The following is a 20,840-nucleotide window of genomic DNA, read 5'->3' as shown; positions in this document are numbered from 1 at the left end:
CCTAGCGGGCGCTCGGCTGCCACACCCAGCTGACGTAGAACCTTTGTCACAATGCCCGCTACCGTAGTGAGGATGCGGGCACTCTGCAGGTGACAGGGACCCAGCAGGACTTGCTGTCAGCTCAGCAATTGCTCAGTTCCCCAAAGAAGCTGAATTCTGCAAATTGCTGCTTTTGCTCTTGAAATGATGTCATCAGGTGGGTGTTTTGGTGTAATACACTGAAAACCAGAGCAGAAATGCTGAAATATTCCCATGATATGCATGGTCTCTGCACCAAACCACCATGTCTCAGCCTAAGTATGTCTGCCGCTTGTTCTTTTGTACTGCCAGCTGATTGTGGAAGTACAGTATAAAAACCATCTTTATGGAGAGAGCTTTCTGGTTTAGGCTTAGTCTAAGTGTCTCAAGCAGCCGGGGCTTTTGTTTGGGTCTAATCCATAACGTCTGATGGCTTTCCTCTCATCTCAAGATGAATGTGGTAGAAAATATAAATCAAAGAAACGTCCTTTGGCCTAGCCTTGCCTTGCCTTGGCTTATTTCCTTCTCATCCTGTTCTCTGTCCCAGCCTCTCTCACTAAGCCCTCGTCTGGCTGCATGTCTCTTCTTTCCTCTCTCCTTTTCTCAAACTCTCCTGTTTCCTGGCTGTCGTCTTTCAATTCCTCCATTTCAGTCCTGCAGCCCGGCACTACTTTTTTCTCTTGCCTCCCTTTGGCCTGCTCCCTTGGCTTTCTCCCTCTCTTCCATATCCTTCTTCCCGACTTGTCTCTTGGAGACTTTTGGCCACTTTGGACCCAAGTCTGGGCATGTTTTGGAAACTTTTCAGAGGCCTCGCTGGTGACACAGGGGACAGCAGGCAGTGACAGGCCCGGGGCTGACAGGCTCCCCCTCCCCTAGCGGGCGCTCGGGAGCCACACCCAGCTGACGTAGAACCTTTGTCACAATGCCCGCTACCGTAGTGAGGATGCGGGCACTCTGCAGGTGACAGGGACCCAGCAGGACTTGCTGTCAGCTCAGCAATTGCTCAGTTCTCCAAAGAAGCTGAATTCTGCAAATTGCTGCTTTTGCTCTTGAAATGATGTCATCAGGTGGGTGTTTTGGTGTAATACACTGAAAACCAGAGCAGAAATGCTGAAATATTCCCATGATATGCATGGTCTCTGCACCAAACCACCATGTCTCAGCCTAAGTATGTCTGCCGCTTGTTCTTTTGTACTGCCAGCTGATTGTGGAAGTACAGTATAAAAACCATCTTTATGGAGATAGCTTTCTGGTTTAGGCTTAGTCTAAGTGTCTCAAGTAGCCTGGGCTTTTGTTTGGGCCTAATCCATAACGTCTGATGGCTTTCCTCTCATCTCAAGATGAATGTGGTAGAAAATATAAATCAAAGAAACGTCCTTTGGCCTAGCCTTGCCTTGCCTTGGCTTATTTCCTTCTCATCCTGTTCTCTGTCCCAGCCTCTCTCACTAAGCCCTCGTCTGGCTGCATGTCTCTTCTTTCCTCTCTCCTTTTCTCAAACTCCCCTGCTTCCTGGCTTTCGTCTTTCAATTCCTCCATTTCAGTCCTGCAGCCCGGCACTACTTTTTTCTCTTCCCTCCCTTTGGCCTGCTCCCTTGGCTTTCTCCCTCTCTTCCATATCCTTCTTCCCGACCTGTCTCTTGGAGACTTTTGGCCACTTTGCACCCAAGTCTGGGCATGTTTTGGAAACTTTTCAGAGGCCTCGCTGGTGACACGGGGGACAGCAGGCAGTGACAGGCCCGGGGCTGACAGGCTCCCCCTCCCCTAGCGGGCGCTCGGCTGCCACACCCAGCTGACATAGAACCTTTATCACAATGCCCGCTACCGTGGTGAGGATGCGGGCACTCTGCAGGTGACAGGGACACAGCAGGACTTGCTGTCAGCTCAGCAATTGCTCAGTTCCCCTAAGAAGCTGAATTCTGCAAATTGCTGCTTTTGCTCTTGAAATGATGTCATCAGGTGGGTGTTTTGGTGTAATACACTGAAAACCAGAGCAGAAATGCTGAAATATTCCCATGATATGCATGGTCTCTGCACCAAACAACCATGACTCAGCCTAAGTACATCTGCCGCTTGTTCTTTTGTACTGCCAGCTGATTGTGAAAGTACAGTATAAAAACCATATTTATGGAGAGATCTTTGTGGTTTAGGCTTAGTCTAAGTGTCTCAAGTAGCCTGGGCTTTTGTTTGGGCCTAATCCATAAGGTCTGATGGCTTTCCTCCTTATCTCAAGATGAATGTGGTAGAAAATATAAATCAAAGAAACGTCCTTTGGCCTAGCCTTGCCTTGCCTTGCCTTGCCTTGCCTTGCCTTATTTCCTTCTCATCCTGTTCTCTGTCCCAGCCTCTCTCACTAAGCCCTAGTCTGGCTGCATGTCTCTTCTTTCCTCTCTCCTTTTCTCAAACTCTCCTGCTTCCTGGCTTTCGTCTTTCAATTCCTCCATTTCATTCCTGCAGCCCCGCACTAGTTTTTCCTCTTGACTCCCTTGGGCCTGCTCCCTTGGCTTTCTCCCTCTCTTCCATATCCTTCTTCCCGACGTGTCACTTGGAGACTTTGGGCCACTTTGCACCCAAGTCTGGGGATGTTTTGGAAACTTTTCAGAGGCCTCGCTGGTGACAGGGGGGACAGCAGGCAGTGACAGGCCCGGGGCTGACAGGCTCCCCCTCCCCTAGCGGGCGCTCGGCTGCCACACCCAGCTGACATAGAACCTTTGTCACAATGCCCGCTACAGTGGTGAGGATGCGGGCACTCTGCAGGTGACAGGGACCCAGCAGGACTTGCTGTCAGCTCAGCAATTGCTCAGTTCCCCAAAGAAGCTGAATTCTGCAAATTGCTGCTTTGCTCTTGAAATGATGTCATCAGGTGGGTGTTTTGGTGTAATACACTGAAAACCAGAGCAGAAATGCTGAAATATTCCCATGATATGCATGGTCTCTGCACCAATCCACCATGACTCAGCCTAAGTACATCTGCCGCTTGTTCTTTTGTACTGCCAGTTGATTGTGAAAGTACAGTATAAAAACCATCTTTAGCGTAAGATCTTTGTGGTTTAGACTTAGTCTAAGTGTCTCAAGTAGCCGGGGCTTTTGTTTGGGCCTAATCCATAAGGTCTGATGGCTTTCCTCCTCATCTCAAGATGAATGTGGTAGAAAATATAAATCAAGGAAACCTAGTTTGGCCTAGCCTTGCCTTGCCTTGCCTTGCCTTATTTCCTTCTCATCCTGTTCTCTGTCCCAGCCTCTCTCACTAAGCCCTCGTCTGGCTGCATGTCTCTTCTTTCCTCTCTCCTTTTCTCAAACTCTCCTGCTTCCTGGCTTTCGTCTTTCAATTCCTCCATTTCAGTCCTGCAGCCCCCTCACTAGTTTTTCCTCTTGCCTCCCTTTGGCCTGCTCCCTTGGCTTTCTCCCTCTCTTCCATATCCTTCTTCCCGACTTGTCTCTTGGAGACTTTTGGCCACTTTGGAGCCAAGTCTGGGCATGTTTTGAAAACTTTTCAGAGGCCTCGCTGGTGACAGGGGGGACAGCAGGCAGTGACAGGCCCCGGGCTGACAGGCTCCCCCTCCCCTAGCGGGCGCTCGGCTGCCACGCCCAGCTGACATAGAAACTTTATCACATTGCCCGCTACCGTGGTGAGGATGCGGGCACTCTGCAGGTGACAGGGACCCAGCAGGACTTGCTGTCAGCTCAGCAATTGCTCAGTTCCCCAAAGAAGCTGAATTCTGCAAATTGCTGCTTTGCTCTTGAAATGATGTCATCAGGTGGGTGTTTTGGTGTAATACACTGAAAACCAGAGCAGAAATGCTGAAATATTCCCATGATATGCATGGTCTCTGCACCAATCCACCATGACTCAGCCTAAGTATGTCTGCCGCTTGTTCTTTTGTACTGCCAGCTGATTGTGGAAGTACAGTATAAAAACCATCATTATGGAGAGATCTTTCTGGTTTAGGCTTAGTCCAAGTGTCTCAAGTAGCCGGGGCTTTTGTTTGGGCCTAATCCATAAGGTCTGATGGCTTTCCTCTCATCTCAAGATGAATGTGGTAGAAAATATAAATCAAAGAAACGTCCTTTGGCCTAGCCTTGCCTTGCCTTGCCTTGCCTTGCCTTGCCTTATTTCCTTCTCATCCTGTTCTCTGTCCCAGCCTCTCTCACTAAGCCCTCGTCTGGCTGCATGTCTCTTCTTTCCTCTCTCCTTTTCTCAAACTCTCCTGCTTCCTGGCTTTCGTCTTTCAATTCCTCCATTTCAGTCCTGCAGCCCCGCACTAGTTTTTCCTCTTGACTCCCTTGGGCCTGCTCCCTTGGCTTTCTCCCTCTCTTCCATATCCTTCTTCCCGACGTGTCTCTTGGAGACTTTGGGCCACTTTGCACCCAAGTCTGGCGATGTTTTGGAAACTTTTCAGAGGCCTCGCTGGTGACAGGGGGGACAGCAGGCAGTGACAGGCCCGGGGCTGACAGGCTCCCCCTCCCCTAGCGGGCGCTCGGCTGCCACACCCAGCTGACATAGAACCTTTGTCACAATGCCCGCTACTGTGGTGAGGATGCGGGCACTCTGCAGGTGACAGGGACCCAGCAGGACTTGCTGTCAGCTCAGCAATTGCTCAGTTCCCCAAAGAAGCTGAATTCTGCAAATTGCTGCTTTGCTCTTGAAATGATGTCATCAGGTGGGTGTTTTGGTGTAATACACTGAAAACCAGAGCAGAAATGCTGAAATATTCCCATGATATGCATGGTCTCTGCACCAATCCACCATGACTCAGCCTAAGTACATCTGCCGCTTGTTCTTTTGTACTGCCAGTTGATTGTGAAAGTACAGTATAAAAACCATCTTTAGGGTAAGATCTTTGTGGTTTAGACTTAGTCTAAGTGTCTCAAGTAGCCGGGGCTTTTGTTTGGGCCTAATCCATAAGGTCTGATGGCTTTCCTCCTCATCTCAAGATGAATGTGGTAGAAAATATAAATCAAGGAAACCTAGTTTGGCCTAGCCTTGCCTTGCCTTGCCTTGCCTTATTTCCTTCTCATCCTGTTCTCTGTCCCAGCCTCTCTCACTAAGCCCTCGTCTGGCTGCATGTCTCTTCTTTCCTCTCTCCTTTTCTCAAACTCTCCTGCTTCCTGGCTTTCGTCTTTCAATTCCTCCATTTCAGTCCTGCAGCCCCTCACTACTTTTTCCTCTTGCCTCCCTTGGGCCTGCTCCCTTGGCTTTCTCCCTCTCTTCCATATCCTTCTTCCCGACTTGTCTCTTGGAGACTTTTGGCCACTTTGGACCCAAGTCTGGGCATGTTTTGGAAACTTTTCAGAGGCCTCGCTGGTGACACGGGGGACAGCAGGCAGTGACAGGCCCGGGGCTGACAGGCTCCCCCTCCCCTATCGGACGCTCGGCTGCCACACCCAGCTGACATGAACCTTTGTCACAATGCCCGTTACCGTGGTGAGGATGCGGGCACTCTGCAGGCAACAGGGACCCAGCAGGACTTGCTGTCAGCTCAGCAATTTCTCAGTTCCCCAAAGAAGCTGAATTCTGCAAATTGCTGCTTTTGCTCTTGAAATGATGTCATCAGGTGGGTGTTTTGGTGTAATACACTGAAAACCAGAGCAGAAATGCTCAAATATTCCCATGATATGCATGGTCTCTGCACCAAACCACCATGTCTCAGCCTAAGTATGTCTGCCGCTTGTTCTTTTGTACTGCCAGCTGATTGTGGAAGTACAGTATAAAAACCATCTTTATGGAGAGAGCTTTCTGGTTTAGGCTTAGTCTAAGTGTCTCAAGTAGCCGGGGATTTGTTTGGGTCTAATCCATAACGTCTGATGGCTTTCCTCTCATCTCAAGATGAATGTGGTAGAAAATATAAATCAAGGAAACGTCCTTTGGCCTAGCCTTGCCTTGCCTTGCCTTGCCTTATTTCCTTCTCATCCTGTTCTCTGTCCCAGCCTCTCTCACTAAGCCCTCGTCTGGCTGCATGTCTCTTCTTTCCTCTCTCCTTTTCTCAAACTCTCCTGCTTCCTGGCTTTCGTCTTTCAATTCCTCCATTTCAGTCCTGCAGCCCCTCACTACTTTTTCCTCTTGCCTCCCTTGGGCCTGCTCCCTTGGCTTTCTCCCTCTCTTCCATATCCTTCTTCCCGACTTGTCTCTTGGAGACTTTTGGCCACTTTGGACCCAAGTCTGGGCATGTTTTGGAAACTTTTCAGAGGCCTCGCTGGTGACACGGGGGACAGCAGGCAGTGACAGGCCCGGGGCTGACAGGCTCCCCCTCCCCTATCGGACGCTCGGCTGCCACACCCAGCTGACATGAACCTTTGTCACAATGCCCGTTACCGTGGTGAGGATGCGGGCACTCTGCAGGCAACAGGGACCCAGCAGGACTTGCTGTCAGCTCAGCAATTTCTCAGTTCCCCAAAGAAGCTGAATTCTGCAAATTGCTGCTTTTGCTCTTGAAATGATGTCATCAGGTGGGTGTTTTGGTGTAATACACTGAAAACCAGAGCAGAAATGCTCAAATATTCCCATGATATGCATGGTCTCTGCACCAAACCACCATGTCTCAGCCTAAGTATGTCTGCCGCTTGTTCTTTTGTACTGCCAGCTGATTGTGGAAGTACAGTATAAAAACCATCTTTATGGAGAGAGCTTTCTGGTTTAGGCTTAGTCTAAGTGTCTCAAGTAGCCGGGGATTTGTTTGGGTCTAATCCATAACGTCTGATGGCTTTCCTCTCATCTCAAGATGAATGTGGTAGAAAATATAAATCAAGGAAACGTCCTTTGGCCTAGCCTTGCCTTGCCTTGCCTTGCCTTATTTCCTTCTCATCCTGTTCTCTGTCCCAGCCTCTCTCACTAAGCCCTCGTCTGGCTGCATGTCTCTTCTTTCCTCTCTCCTTTTCTCAAACTCTCCTGCTTCCTGGCTTTCGTCTTTCAATTCCTCCATTTCAGTCCTGCAGCCCGGCACTACTTTTTCCTCTTGCCTCCCTTTGGCCTGCTCCCTTGGCTTTCTCCCTCTGTTCCATATCCTTCTTCCCGACTTGTCTGTTGGAGACTTTTGGCCACTTTGGACCCAAGTCTGGGCATGTTTTAGAAACTTTTCAGAGGCTTCGCTGGTGACACGGGGGACAGCAGGCAGTGACAGGCCCGGGGCTGACAGGCTCCCCCTCCCCTAGCGGGCGCTCGGCTGCCACACCCAGCTGACATAGAACCTTTGTCACAATGCCCGCTACCGTGGTGAGGATGCGGGCACTCTGCAGGTGACAGGGACCCAGCAGGACTTGCTGTCAGCTCAGCAATTGCTCAGTTCCCCTAAGAAGCTGAATTCTGCAAATTGCTGCTTTTGCTCTTGAAATGATGTCATCAGGTGGGTGTTTTGGTGTAATACACTGAAAACCAGAGCAGAAATGCTGAAATATTCCCATGATATGCATGGTCTCTGCACCAAACCACCATGACTCAGCCTAAGTACATCTGCCGCTTGTTCTTTTGTACTGCCAGTTGATTGTGAAAGTACAGTATAAAAACCATCTTTAGGGTAACATCTTTGTGGTTTAGACTTAGTCTAAGTGTCTCAAGTAGCCGGGGCTTTTGTTTGGGCCTAATCCATAAGGTCTGATGGCTTTCCTCCTCATCTCAAGATGAATGTGGTAGAAAATATAAATCAAGGAAACCTAGTTTGGCCTAGCCTTGCCTTGCCTTGCCTTATTTCCTTCTCATCCTGTTCTCTGTCCCAGCCTCTCTCACTAAGCCCTCGTCTGGCTGCATGTCTCTTCTTTCCTCTCTCCTTTTCTCAAACTCTCCTGCTTCCTGGCTTTCGTCTTTCAATTCCTCCATTTCAGTCCTGCAGCCCGGCACTACTTTTTCCTCTTGCCTCCCTTTGGCCTGCTCCCTTGGCTTTCTCCCTCTGTTCCATATCCTTCTTCCCGACTTGTCTGTTGGAGACTTTTGGCCACTTTGGACCCAAGTCTGGGCATGTTTTAGAAACTTTTCAGAGGCCTCGCTGGTGACACGGGGGACAGCAGGCAGTGACAGGCCCGGGGCTGACAGGCTCCCCCTCCCCTAGCGGGCGCTCGGCTGCCACACCCAGCTGACATAGAACCTTTATCACAATGCCCGCTACTGTGGTGAGGATGCGGGCACTCTGAAGGTGACAGGGACCCAGCAGGACTTGCTGTCAGCTCAGCAATTGCTCAGTTCCCCAAAGAACTGAATTCTGCAACTTGCTGCTTTTGCTCTTGAAATGATGTCATCAGGTGGGTGTTTTGGTGTAATACACTGAAAACCAGAGCAGAAATGCTGAACTATTCCCATTATATGCACGGTCTCTGCACCAAACCACCATGACTCAGCCTAAGTTCATCTGCCGCTTGTTCTTTTGTACTGACAGAAGATTGTGGAAGTACAGTATAAAAACCATCTTTATGGAGAGATCTTTCTGGTTTAGGCTTAGTCTAAGCGTCTCAAGTAGCCGGGGCTTTTGTTTGGGCCTAATCCATAAGGTCTGATGGCTTTCCTCTCATCTCAAGATGAATGTGGTAGAAAATATAAATCAAAGAAACGTCCTTTGGCCTAGCCTTGCCTTGCCTTGCCTTGCCTTATTTCCTTCTCATCCTGTTCTCTGTCCCAGCCTCTCTCACTAAGCCCTCGTCTGGCTGCATGTCTCTTCTTTCCTCTCTCCTTTTCTCAAACTCTCCTGCTTCCTGGCTTTCGTCTTTCAATTCCTCCATTTCAGTCCTGCAGCCCCCTCACTAGTTTTTCCTCTTGCCTCCCTTGGGCCTGCTCCCTTGGCTTTCTCCCTCTGTTCCATATTCTTCTTCCCGACTTGTCTCTTGGAGACTTTTGGCCACTTTGGAGCCAAGTCTGGGCATGTTTTGGAAACTTTTCAGAGGCCTCGCTGGTGACAGGGGGGACAGCAGGCAGTGACAGGCCCGGGGCTGACAGGCTCCCCCTCCCCTAGCGGGCGCTCGGCTGCCACGCCCAGCTGACATAGAAACTTTATCACATTGCCCGCTACCGTGGTGAGGATGCGGGCACTCTGCAGGTGACAGGGACCCAGCAGGACTTGCTGTCAGCTCAGCAATTGCTCAGTTCCCCAAAGAACTGAATTCTGAAAATTGCTGCTTTTGCTCTTGAAATGATGTCATCAGGTGGGTGTTTTGGTGTAATACACTGAAAACCAGACCAGAAATGCTGAAATAGTCCCATGATATGCATGGTCTCTGCACCAAACCACCATGTCTCAGCCTAAGTATGTCTGCCGCTTGTTCTTTTGTACTGCCAGCTGATTGTGAAAGTACAGTATAAAAACCATCTTTCTGGAGAGATCTTTCTGGTTTAGGCTTAGTCTAAGTGTCTCAAGTAGCCGGGGCTTTTGTTTGGGCCTAATCCATATGGTCTGATGGCTTTCCTCTCATCTCAAGATGAATGTGGTAGAAAATATAAATCAAGGAAACCTCGTTTGGCCTAGCCTTGCCTTGCCTTGCCTTATTTCCTTCTCATCCTGTTCTCTGTCCCAGCCTCTCTCACTAAGCCCTCGTCTGGCTGCATGTCTCTTCTTTCCTCTCTCCTTTTCTCAAACTCTCCTGCTTCCTGGCTTTCGTCTTTCCATTCCTCCATTTCAGTCCTGCAGCCCGGCACTACTTTTTCCTCTTGCCTCCCTTTGGCCTGCTCCCTTGGCTTTCTCCCTCTGTTCCATATCCTTCTTCCCGACTTGTCTGTTGGAGACTTTTGGCCACTTTGGACCCAAGTCTGGGCATGTTTTAGAAACTTTTCAGAGGCTTCGCTGGTGACACGGGGGACAGCAGGCAGTGACAGGCCCGGGGCTGACAGGCTCCCCCTCCCCTAGCGGGCGCTCGGCTGCCACACCCAGCTGACATAGAACCTTTGTCACAATGCCCGCTACTGTGGTGAGGATGCGGGCACTCTGCAGGTGACGGGGACCCAGCAGGACTTGCTGTCAGCTCAGCAATTGCTCAGTTCCCCTAAGAAGCTGAATTCTGCAAATTGCTGATTTGCTCTTGAAATGATGTCATCAGGTGGGTGTTTTGGTGTAATACACTGAAAACCAGAGCAGAAATGCTGAAATATTCCCATGATATGCATGGTCTCTGCACCAAACCACCATGACTCAGCCTAAGTACATCTGCCGCTTGTTCCTTTGTACTGCCAGCTGATTGTGAAAGTACAGTATAAAAACCATCTTTATGGAGAGATCTTTGTGGTTTAGGCTTAGTCTAAGTGTCTCAAGTAGCCGGGGCTTTTGTTTGGGCCTAATCCATAAGGTCTGATGGCTTTCCTCCTCATCTCAAGATGAATGTGGTAGAAAATATAAATCAAGGAAACGTCCTTTGGCCTAGCCTTGCCTTGCCTTGCCTTATTTCCTTCTCATCCTGTTCTCTGTCCCAGCCTCTCTCACTAAGCCCTCGTCTGGCTGCATGTCTCTTCTTTCCTCTCTCCTTTTCTCAAACTCTCCTGCTTCCTGGCTTTCGTCTTTCAATTCCTCCATTTCAATCCTGCAGCCCCCTCACTAGTTTTTCCTCTTGCCTCCCTTGGGCCTGCTCCCTTGGCTTTCTCCCTCTGTTCCATATCCTTCTTCCCGACTTGTCTCTTGGAGACTTTTGGCCACTTTGGACCCAAGTCTGGGCATGTTTTGGAAACTTTTCAGAGGCCTCGCTGGTGACAGGGGGGACAGCAGGCAGTGACAGGCCCGGGGCTGACAGGCTCCCCCTCCTCTAGCGGGCGCTCGGCTGCCACACCCAGCTGACATAGAACCTTTGTCACAATGCCCGCTACTGTGGTGAGGATGCGGGCACTCTGCAGGTGACAGGGACCCAGCAGGACTTGCTGTCAGCTCAGCAATTGCTCAGTTCCCCAAAGAAGCTGAATTCTGCAAATTGCTGCTTTGCTCTTGAAATGATGTCATCAGGTGGGTGTTTTGGTGTAATACACTGAAAACCAGAGCAGAAATGCTGAAATGTTCCCATGATATGCATGGTCTCTGCACCAATCCACCATGACTCAGCCTAAGTACATCTGCCGCTTGTTCTTTTGTACTGCCAGTTGATTGTGAAAGTACAGTATAAAAACCATCTTTAGGGTAAGATCTTTGTGGTTTAGACTTAGTCTAAGTGTCTCAAGTAGCCGGGGCTTTTGTTTGGGCCTAATCCATAAGGTCTGATGGCTTTCCTCCTCATCTCAAGATGAATGTGGTAGAAAATATAAATCAAGGAAACCTAGTTTGGCCTAGCCATGCCTTGCCTTGCCTTATTTCCTTCTCATCCTGTTCTCTGTCCCAGCCTCTCTCACTAAGCCCTCGTCTGGCTGCATGTCTCTTCTTTCCTCTCTCCTTTTCTCAAACTCTCCTGCTTCCTGGCTTTCGTCTTTCAATTCCTCCATTTCAGTCCTGCAGCCCGGCACTACTTTTTCCTCTTGCCTCCCTTTGGCCTGCTCCCTTGGCTTTCTCCCTCTCTTCCATATCCTTCTTCCCGACTTGTCTGTTGGAGACTTTTGGCCACTTTGGACCCAAGTCTGGGCATGTTTTAGAAACTTTTCAGAGGCCTCGCTGGTGACACGGGGGACAGCAGGCAGTGACAGGCCCGGGGCTGACAGGCTCCCCCTCCCCTAGCAGGCGCTCGGCTGCCACACCCAGCTGACATAGAACCTTTGTCACAATGCCCGCTACTGTGGTGAGGATGCGGGCACTCTGCAGGTGACAGGGACCCAGCAGGACTTGCTGTCAGCTCAGCAATTGCTCAGTTCTCCAAAGAAGCTGAATTCTGCAAATTGCTGCTTTTGCTCTTGAAATGATGTCATCAGGTGGGTGTTTTGGTGTAATACACTGAAAACCAGAGCAGAAATGCTGAAATATTCCCATGATATGCATGGTCTCTGCACCAAACCACCATGACTCAGCCTAAGTATGTCTGCCGCTTGTTCTTTTGTACTGCCAGCTGATTGTGGAGGTACAGTATAAAAACCATCTTTATGGAGAGATCTTTCTGGTTTAGGCTTAGTCTAAGTGTCTCAAGTAGCCGGGGCTTTTGTTTGGGCCTAATCTATAAGGTCTGATGGCTTTCCTCTCATCTCAAGATGAATGTGGTAGAAAATACAAATCAAAGAAACGTCTTTGGCCTAGCCTTGCCTTGCCTTGCCTTATTTCCTTCTCATCCTGTTCTCTGTCCCACCCTCTCTCACTAAGCTCACGTCTGGCTGCATGTCTCTTCTTTCCTCTCTCCTTTTCTCAAACTCTCCTGCTTCCTGGCTTTCGTCTTTCAATTCCTCCATTTCAGTCCTGCAGCCCGGCACTGCTTTTTCCTCTTGCCTCCCTTTGGCCTGCTCCCTTGGTTTTCTCCCTCTCTTCCATATCCTTCTTCCCGACTTGTCTCTTGGAGACATTTGGCCACTTTGGACCCAAGTCTGGGGATGTTTTGGAAACTTTTCAGAGGCCTCGCTGGTGACAGGGGGGACAGCATGCAGTGACAGGCCCGGGGCTGACAGGCTCCCCCTCTCCTAGCGGGCGCTCGGCTGCCACACCCAGCTGACGTAGAACCTTTGTCACAATGCCCGCTACCGTGGTGAGGATGCGGGCACTCTGCAGGTGACAGGGACCCAGCAGGACTTGCTGTCAGTTCAACAATTGCTCAGTTCCCCAAAGAAGCTGAATTCTGCAACTTGCTGCTTTTGCTCTTGAAATGATGTCATCAGGTGGGTGTTTTGGTGTAATACACTGAAAACCAGAGCAGAAATGCTGAACTATTCCCATGATATGCACGGTCTCTGCACCAAACCACCATGACTCAGCCTAAGTTCATCTGCCGCTTGTTCTTTTGTACTGACAGAAGATTGTGGAAGTACAGTATAAAAACCATCTTTATGGAGAGATCTTTCTGGTTTAGGCTTAGTCTAAGCGTCTCAAGTAGCCGGGGCTTTTGTTTGGGCCTAATCCATAAGGTCTGATGGCTTTCCTCTCATCTCAAGATGAATGTGGTAGAAAATATAAATCAAAGAAACGTCCTTTGGCCTAGCCTTGCCTTGCCTTGCCTTGCCTTATTTCCTTCTCATCCTGTTCTCTGTCCCAGCCTCTCTCACTAAGCCCTCGTCTGGCTGCATGTCTCTTCTTTCCTCTCTCCTTTTCTCAAACTCTCCTGCTTCCTGGCTTTTGTCTTTCAATTCCTCCATTTCAGTCCTGAAGCCCCCTCACTAGTTTTTCCTGTTGCCTCCCTTTGGCCTGCTCCCTTGGCTTTCTCCCTCTGTTCCATATTCTTCTTCCCGACTTGTCTCTTGGAGACTTTTGGCCACTTTGGACCCAAGTCTGGGCATGTTTTGGAAACTTTTCAGAGGCCTCGCTGGTGACAGGGGGGACAGCAGGCAGTGACAGGCCCGGGGCTGACAGGCTCCCCCTCCCCTAGCGGGCGCTCGGCTGCCACGCCCAGCTGACATAGAAACTTTATCACATTGCCCGCTACCGTGGTGAGGATGCGGGCACTCTGCAGGTGACAGGGACCCAGCAGGACTTGCTGTCAGCTCAGCAATTGCTCAGTTCCCCAAAGAACTGAATTCTGAAAATTGCTGCTTTTGCTCTTGAAATGATGTCATCAGGTGGGTGTTTTGGTGTAATACACTGAAAACCAGAGCAGAAATGCTGAAATAGTCCCATGATATGCATGGTCTCTGCACCAAACCACCATGTCTCAGCCTAAGTATGTCTGCTGCTTGTTCTTTTGTACTGCCAGCTGATTGTGAAAGTACAGTATAAAAACCATCTTTCTGGAGAGATCTTTCTGGTTTAGGCTTAGTGTAAGTGTCTCAAGTAGCCGGGGCTTTTGTTTGGGCCTAATCCATATGGTCTGATGGCTTTCCTCTCATCTCAAGATGAATGTGGTAGAAAATATAAATCAAGGAAACCTCGTTTGGCCTAGCCTTGCCTTGCCTTGCCTTATTTCCTTCTCATCCTGTTCTCTGTCCCACCCTCTCTCACTAACCCCTCGTCTGGCTGCATGTCTCTTCTTTCCTCTCTCCTTTTCTCAAACTCTCCTGCTTCCTGGCTTTCGTCTTTCAATTCCTCCATTTCAGTCCTGCAGCCCGGCACTACTTTTTCCTCTTGCCTCCCTTTGGCCTGCTCCCTTGGCTTTCTCCCTCTCTTCCATATCCTTCTTCCCGACTTGTCTCTTGGAGACTTTTGGCCACTTTGCACCCAAGTCTGGGCATGTTTTGGAAACTTTTCAGAGGCCTCGCTGGTGACAGGGGGGACAGCAGGCAGTGACAGGCCCGGGGCTGACAGGCTCCCCCTCCCCTAGCAGGCGCTCGGCTGCCACACCCAGCTGACATAGAACCTTTGTCACAATGCCCGCTACTGTGGTGAGGATGCGGGCACTCTGCAGGTGACAGGGACCCAGCAGGACTTGCTGTCAGCTCAGCAATTGCTCAGTTCCCCAAAGAAGCTGAATTCTGCAAATTGCTGCTTTGCTCTTGAAATGATGTCATCAGGTGGGTGTTTTGGTGTAATACACTGAAAACCAGAGCAGAAATGCTGAAATATTCCCATGATAAGCATGGTCTCTGCACCAAACCACCATGTCTCAGCCTAAGTATGTCTGCCGCTTGTTCTTTTGTACTGCCAGCTGATTGTGGAAGTACAGTATAAAAACCATCTTTATGGAGAGATCTTTCTGGTTTAGGCTTAGTCTAAGTGTCTCAAGTAGCCGGGGCTTTTGTTTGGGCCTAATCCATAAGGTCTGATGGCTTTCCTCCTCATCTCAAGATGAATGTGGTAGAAAATATAAATCAAGGAAACGTCCTTTGGCTTAGCCTTGCCTTGCCTTGCCTTATTTCCTTCTCATCCTGTTCTCTCTCACTAACCCCTCGTCTGGCTGCATGTCTCTTCTTTCCTTTCTCCTTTTCTCAAACTCTCCTGCTTCCTGGCTTTCGTCTTTCAATTCCTCCATTTCATTCCTGCAGCCCCGCACTAGTTTTTCCTCTTGACTCCCTTGGGCCTGCTCCCTTGGCTTTCTCCCTCTCTTCCATATCCTTCTTCCCGACTTGTCTCTTGGAGACTATTGGCCACTTTGGACCCAAGTCTGGGCATGTTTTGGAAACTTTTCAGAGGCCTCGCTGGTGACAGGGGGGACAGCAGGCAGCGACAGGTCCGAGGCTGACAGGCTCCCCCTCCCCTAGCGGGCGCTCGGCTGCCACACCCAGCTGACATAGAACCTTTGTCACAATGCCCGCTACCGTGGTGAGGATGCGGGCACTCTGCAGGTGACAGGGACCCAGCAGGACTTGCTGTCAGTTCAACAATTGCTCAGTTCCCCAAAGAAGCTGAATTCTGCAAATTGCTGCTTTTGCTCTTGAAATGATGTCATCAGGTGGGTGTTTTGGTGTAATACACTGAAAACCAGAGGAGAAATGCTCAAATATTCCCATGATATGCATGGTCTCTGCACCAAACCACCATATCTCAGCCTAAGTATGTCTGCCGCTTGTTCTTTTGTACTGACAGAAGATTGTGGAAGTACAGTATAAAAACCATCTTTATGGAGAGATCTTTCTGGTTTAGGCTTAGTCTAAGCGTCTCAAGTAGCCGGGGCTTTTGTTTGGGCCTAATCCATAAGGTCTGATGGCTTTCCTCTCATCTCAAGATGAATGTGGTAGAAAATATAAATCAAAGAAACGTCCTTTGGCCTAGCCTTGCCTTGCCTTGCCTTGCCTTATTACCTTCTCATCCTGTTCTCTGTCCCAGCCTCTCTCACTAATCCCTCGTCTGGCTGCCTGTCTCTTCTTTCCTCTCTCCTTTTCTCAAACTCTCCTGCTTCCTGGCTTTCGTCTTTCAATTCCTCCATTTCAGTCCTGCAGCCCCCTCACTAGTTTTTCCTCTTGCCTCCCTTGGGCCTGCTCCCTTGGCTTTCTCCCTCTGTTCCATATCCTTCTTCCCGACTTGTCTCTTAAAGACTTTTGGCCACTTTGGAGCCAAGTCTGGGCATGTTTTGGAAACTTTTCAGAGGCCTCGCTGGTGACAGGGGGGACAGCAGGCAGTGACAGGCCCGGGGCTGACAGGCTCCCCCTCCCCTAGCGGGCGCTCGGCTGCCACACCCAGCTGACATAGAACCTTTGTCACAATGCCCGCTACTATGGTGAGGATGCGGGCACTCTGCAGGTGACAGGGACCCAGCAGGACTTGCTGTCAGCTCAGCAATTGCTCAGTTCCCCAAAGAAGCTGAATTCTGCAAATTGCTGCTTTGCTCTTGAAATGATGTCGTCAGGTGGGTGTTTTGGTGTAATACACTGAAAACCAGAGCAGAAATGCTGAAATATTCCCATGATATGCATGGTCTCTGCACCAAACCACCATGACTCAGCCTAAGTACATCTGCCCCTTGTTCTTTTGTACTGCCAGTTGATTGTGAAAGTACAGTATAAAAACCATCTTTAGGGTAAGATCTTTGTGGTTTAGACTAGGTCTAAGTGTCTCAAGTAGCCGGGGCTTTTGTTTGGGCCTAATCCATAAGGTCTGATGGCTTTCCTCCTCATCTCAAGATGAATGTGGTAGAAAATATAAATCAAGGAAACGTCCTTTGGCCTAGCCTTGCCTTGCCTTGCCTTATTTCCTTCTCATCCTGTTCTCTGTCCCAGCCTCTCTCACTAAGCCCTCGTCTGGCTGCATGTCTCTTCTTTCCTCTCTCCTTTTCTCAAACTCTCCTGCTTCCTGGCTTTCGTCTTTCAATTCCTCCATTTCAGTCCTGCAGCCCGGCACTACTTTTTTCTCTTGCCTCCCTTTGGCCTGCTCCCTTGGCTTTCTCCCTCTGTTCCATATCCTTCTTCCCGACTTGTCTCTTGGAGACTTTTGGCCACTTTGGACCCAAGTCTGGGCATGTTTTGGAAACTTTTCAGAGGCCTCGCTGGTGACACGGGGGACAGCAGGCAGTTACAGGCCCGGGGCTGACAGGCTCCCCCTCCCCTAGCGGGCGCTCGGCTGCCACACCCAGCTGACATAGAACCTTTGTCACAATGCCCGCTACTGTGGTGAGGATGCGGGCACTCTGCAGGTGACAGGGACCCAGCAGGACTTGCTGTCAGCTCAGCAATTGCTCAGTTCTCCAAAGAAGCTGAATTCTGCAAATTGCTGCTTTTGCTCTTGAAATGATGTCATCAGGTGGGTGTTTTGGTGTAATACACTGAAAACCAGAGCAGAAATGCTGAAATATTCCCATGATATGCATGGTCTCTGCACCAAACCACCATGACTCAGCCTAAGTATGTCTGCCGCTTGTTCTTTTGTACTGCCAGCTGATTGTGGAGGTACAGTATAAAAACCATCTTTATGGAGAGATCTTTCTGGTTTAGGCTTAGTCTAAGTGTCTCGAGTAGCCGGGGCTTTTGTTTGGGCCTAATCTATAAGGTCTGATGGCTTTCCTCTCATCTCAAGATGAATGTGGTAGAAAATATAAATCAAAGAAACGTCTTTGGCCTAGCCTTGCCTTGCCTTGCCTTATTTCCTTCTCATCCTGTTCTCTGTCCCAGCCTCTCTCACTAAGCCCTCGTCTGGCTGCATGTCTCTTCTTTCCTCTCTCCTTTTCTCAAACTCTCCTGCTTCCTGGCTTTCGTCTTTCAATTCCTCCATTTCAGTCCTGCAGCCCCCTCACTAGTTTTTCCTCTTGCCTCCCTTTGGCCTGCTCCCTTGGCTTTCTCCCTCTGTTCCATATTCTTCTTCCCGACTTGTCTCTTTAAGACTTTTGGCCACTTTGGACCCAAGTCTGGGCATGTTTTGGAAACTTTTCAGAGGCCTCGCTGGTGACAGGGGGGACAGCAGGCAGTGACAGGCCCGGGGCTGACAGGCTCCCCCTCCCCTAGCGGGCGCTCGGCTGCCACGCCCAGCTGACATAGAAACTTTATCACATTGCCCGCTACCGTGGTGAGGATGCGGGCACTCTGCAGGTGACAGGGACCCAGCAGTACTTGCTGTCAGCTCAGCAATTGCTCAGTTCCCCAAAGAACTGAATTCTGAAAATTGCTGCTTTTGCTCTTGAAATGATGTCATCAGGTGGGTGTTTTGGTGTAATACACTGAAAACCAGACCAGAAATGCTGAAATAGTCCCATGATATGCATGGTCTCTGCACCAAACCACCATGTCTCAGCCTAAGTATGTCTGCCGCTTGTTCTTTTGTACTGCCAGCTGATTGTGAAAGTACAGTATAAAAACCATCTTTCTGGAGAGATCTTTCTGGTTTAGGCTTAGTGTAAGTATCTCAAGTAGCCGGGGCTTTTGTTTGGGCCTAATCCATATGGTCTGATGGCTTTCCTCTCATCTCAAGATGAATGTGGTAGAAAATATAAATCAAGGAAACCTCGTTTGGCCTAGCCTTGCCTTGCCTTGCCTTATTTCCTTCTCATCCTGTTCTCTGTCCCAGCCTCTCTCACTAAGCCCTCGTCTGGCTGCATGTCTCTTCTTTCCTCTCTCCTTTTCTCAAACTCTCCTGCTTCCTGGCTTTCGTCTTTCAATTCCTCCATTTCAGTCCTGCAGCCCGGCACTACTTTTTCCTCTTGCCTCCCTTTGGCCTGCTCCCTTGGCTTTCTCCCTCTCTTCCATATCCTTCTTCCCGACGTGTCTCTTGGAGACTTTTGGCCACTTTGGACCCAAGTCTGGGGATGTTTTGGAAACTTTTCAGAGGCCTCGCTGGTGACAGGGGGGACAGCAGGCAGTGACAGGCCCGGGGCTGACAGGCTCCCCCTCCCCTAGCAGGCGCTCGGCTGCCACACCCAGCTGACATAGAACCTTTGTCACAATGCCCGCTACCGTGGTGAGGATGCGGGCACTCTGCAGGTGACAGGGACCCAGCAGGACTTGCTGTCAGCTCAGCAATTGCTCAGTTCCCCAAAGAAGCTGAATTCTGCAACTTGCTGCTTTTGCTCTTGAAATGATGTCATCAGGTGGGTGTTTTGGTGTAATACACTGAAAACCAGAGCAGAAATGCTGAACTATTCCCATGATATGCATGGTCTCTGCACCAAACCACCATGACTCAGCCTAAGTACATCTGCCGCTTGTTCTTCTGTACTGACAGAAGATTGTGGAGGTACAGTATAAAAACCATCTTTATGGAGAGATCTTTGTGGTTTAGACTTAGTCTAAGTGTCTCAAGTAGCCGGGGCTTTTGTTTGGGCCTAATCCATAAGGTCTGATGGCTTTCCTCCTCATCTCAAGATGAATGTGGTAGAAAATATAAATCAAGGAAACCTAGTTTGGCCTAGCCTTGCCTTGCCTTGCCTTGCCTTATTTCCTTCTCATCCTGTTCTCTGTCCCAGCCTCTCTCACTAAGCCCTCGTCTGGCTGCATGTCTCTTCTTTCCTCTCTCCTTTTCTCAAACTCTCCTGCTTCCTGGCTTTCGTCTTTCAATTCCTCCATTTCAGTCCTGCAGCCCGGCACTACTTTTTCCTCTTGCCTCCCTTTGGCCTGCTCCCTTGGCTTTCTCCCTCTCTTCCATATCCTTCTTCCCGACTTGTCTCTTGGAGACTTTTGGCCACTTTGGAGCCAAGTCTGGGGATGTTTTGGAAACTTTTCAGAGGACTCGCTGGTGGCAGGGGGGACAGCAGGCAGTGACAGGCCCGCGGCTGACAGGTTCCCCCTCCCCTAGCGGGCGCTCGGCTGCCACACCCAGCTTACATAGAACCTTTGTCACAATGCCCGCTACCGTGGTGAGGATGCGGGCACTCTGCAGGTGACAGGGACCCAGCAGGTCTTGCTGTCAGCTCAGCAATTGCTCAGTTCCCCAAAGAAGCTGAATTCGTCAAATCGCTGCTGTTGCTCTTGAAATGATGTCATCAGGTGGGTGTTTTGGTGTAATACACTGAAAACCAGAGCAGAAATGCTGAACTATTCCCATGATATGCATGGTCTCTGCACCAAACCACCATGACTCAGCCTAAGTACATCTGCCGCTTGTTCTTCTGTACTGACAGAAGATTGTGGAGGTACAGTATAAAAACCATCTTTATGGAGAGATCTTTGTGGTTTAGGCTTAGTCTAAGCATCTCAAGAAGCCGGGGCTTTTGTTTGGGCCTAATCCATACGGTCTGATGGCTTTCCTCCTCATCTCAAGATGAATGTGGTAGAAAATATAAATCAAAGAAACGTCCTTTGGCCTAGCCTTGCCTTGCCTTGCCTTGCCTTATTTCCTTCTCATCCTGTTCTCTGTCCCAGCCTCTCTCACTAACCCCTCGTCTGGCTGCATGTCTCTTCTTTCCTCTCTCCTTTTCTCAAACTCTCCTGCTTCCTGGCTTTCGTCTTTCAATTCCTCCATTTCAGTCCTGCAGCCCGGCACTACTTTTTCCTCTTGCCTCCCTTTGGCCTGCTCCCTTGGCTTTCTCCCTCTGTTCCATATCCTTCTTCCCGACTTGTCTCTTGGAGACTTTTGGCCACTTTGCACCCAAGTCTGGGGATGTTTTGGAAACTTTTCAGAGGCCTCGCTGGTGACAGGGGGGACAGCAGGCAGTGACAGGCCCGGGGCTGACAGGCTCCCCCTCCCCTAGCAGGCGCTCGGCTGCCACACCCAGCTGACATAGAACCTTTGTCACAATGCCCGCTACCGTGGTGAGGATGCGGGCACTCTGCAGGTGACAGGGACCCAGCAGGACTTGCTGTCAGCTCAGCAATTGCTCAGTTCCCCAAAGAAGCTGAATTCTGTAAATTGCTGCTTTTGCTCTTGAAATGATGTCATCAGGTGGGTGTTTTGGTGTAATACACTGAAAACCAGAGCAGAAATGCTGAACTATTCCCATGATATGCATGGTCTCTGCACCAAACCACCATGACTCAGCCTAAGTACATCTGCCGCTTGTTCTTCTGTACTGACAGA

This window comes from Patagioenas fasciata, unplaced genomic scaffold (genome assembly GCF_037038585.1).
Source record: "Patagioenas fasciata isolate bPatFas1 unplaced genomic scaffold, bPatFas1.hap1 Unplaced_11, whole genome shotgun sequence".
NCBI lineage: Eukaryota > Metazoa > Chordata > Aves > Columbiformes > Columbidae > Patagioenas > Patagioenas fasciata.
Note: the sequence above shows the minus strand (reverse complement) of the source record.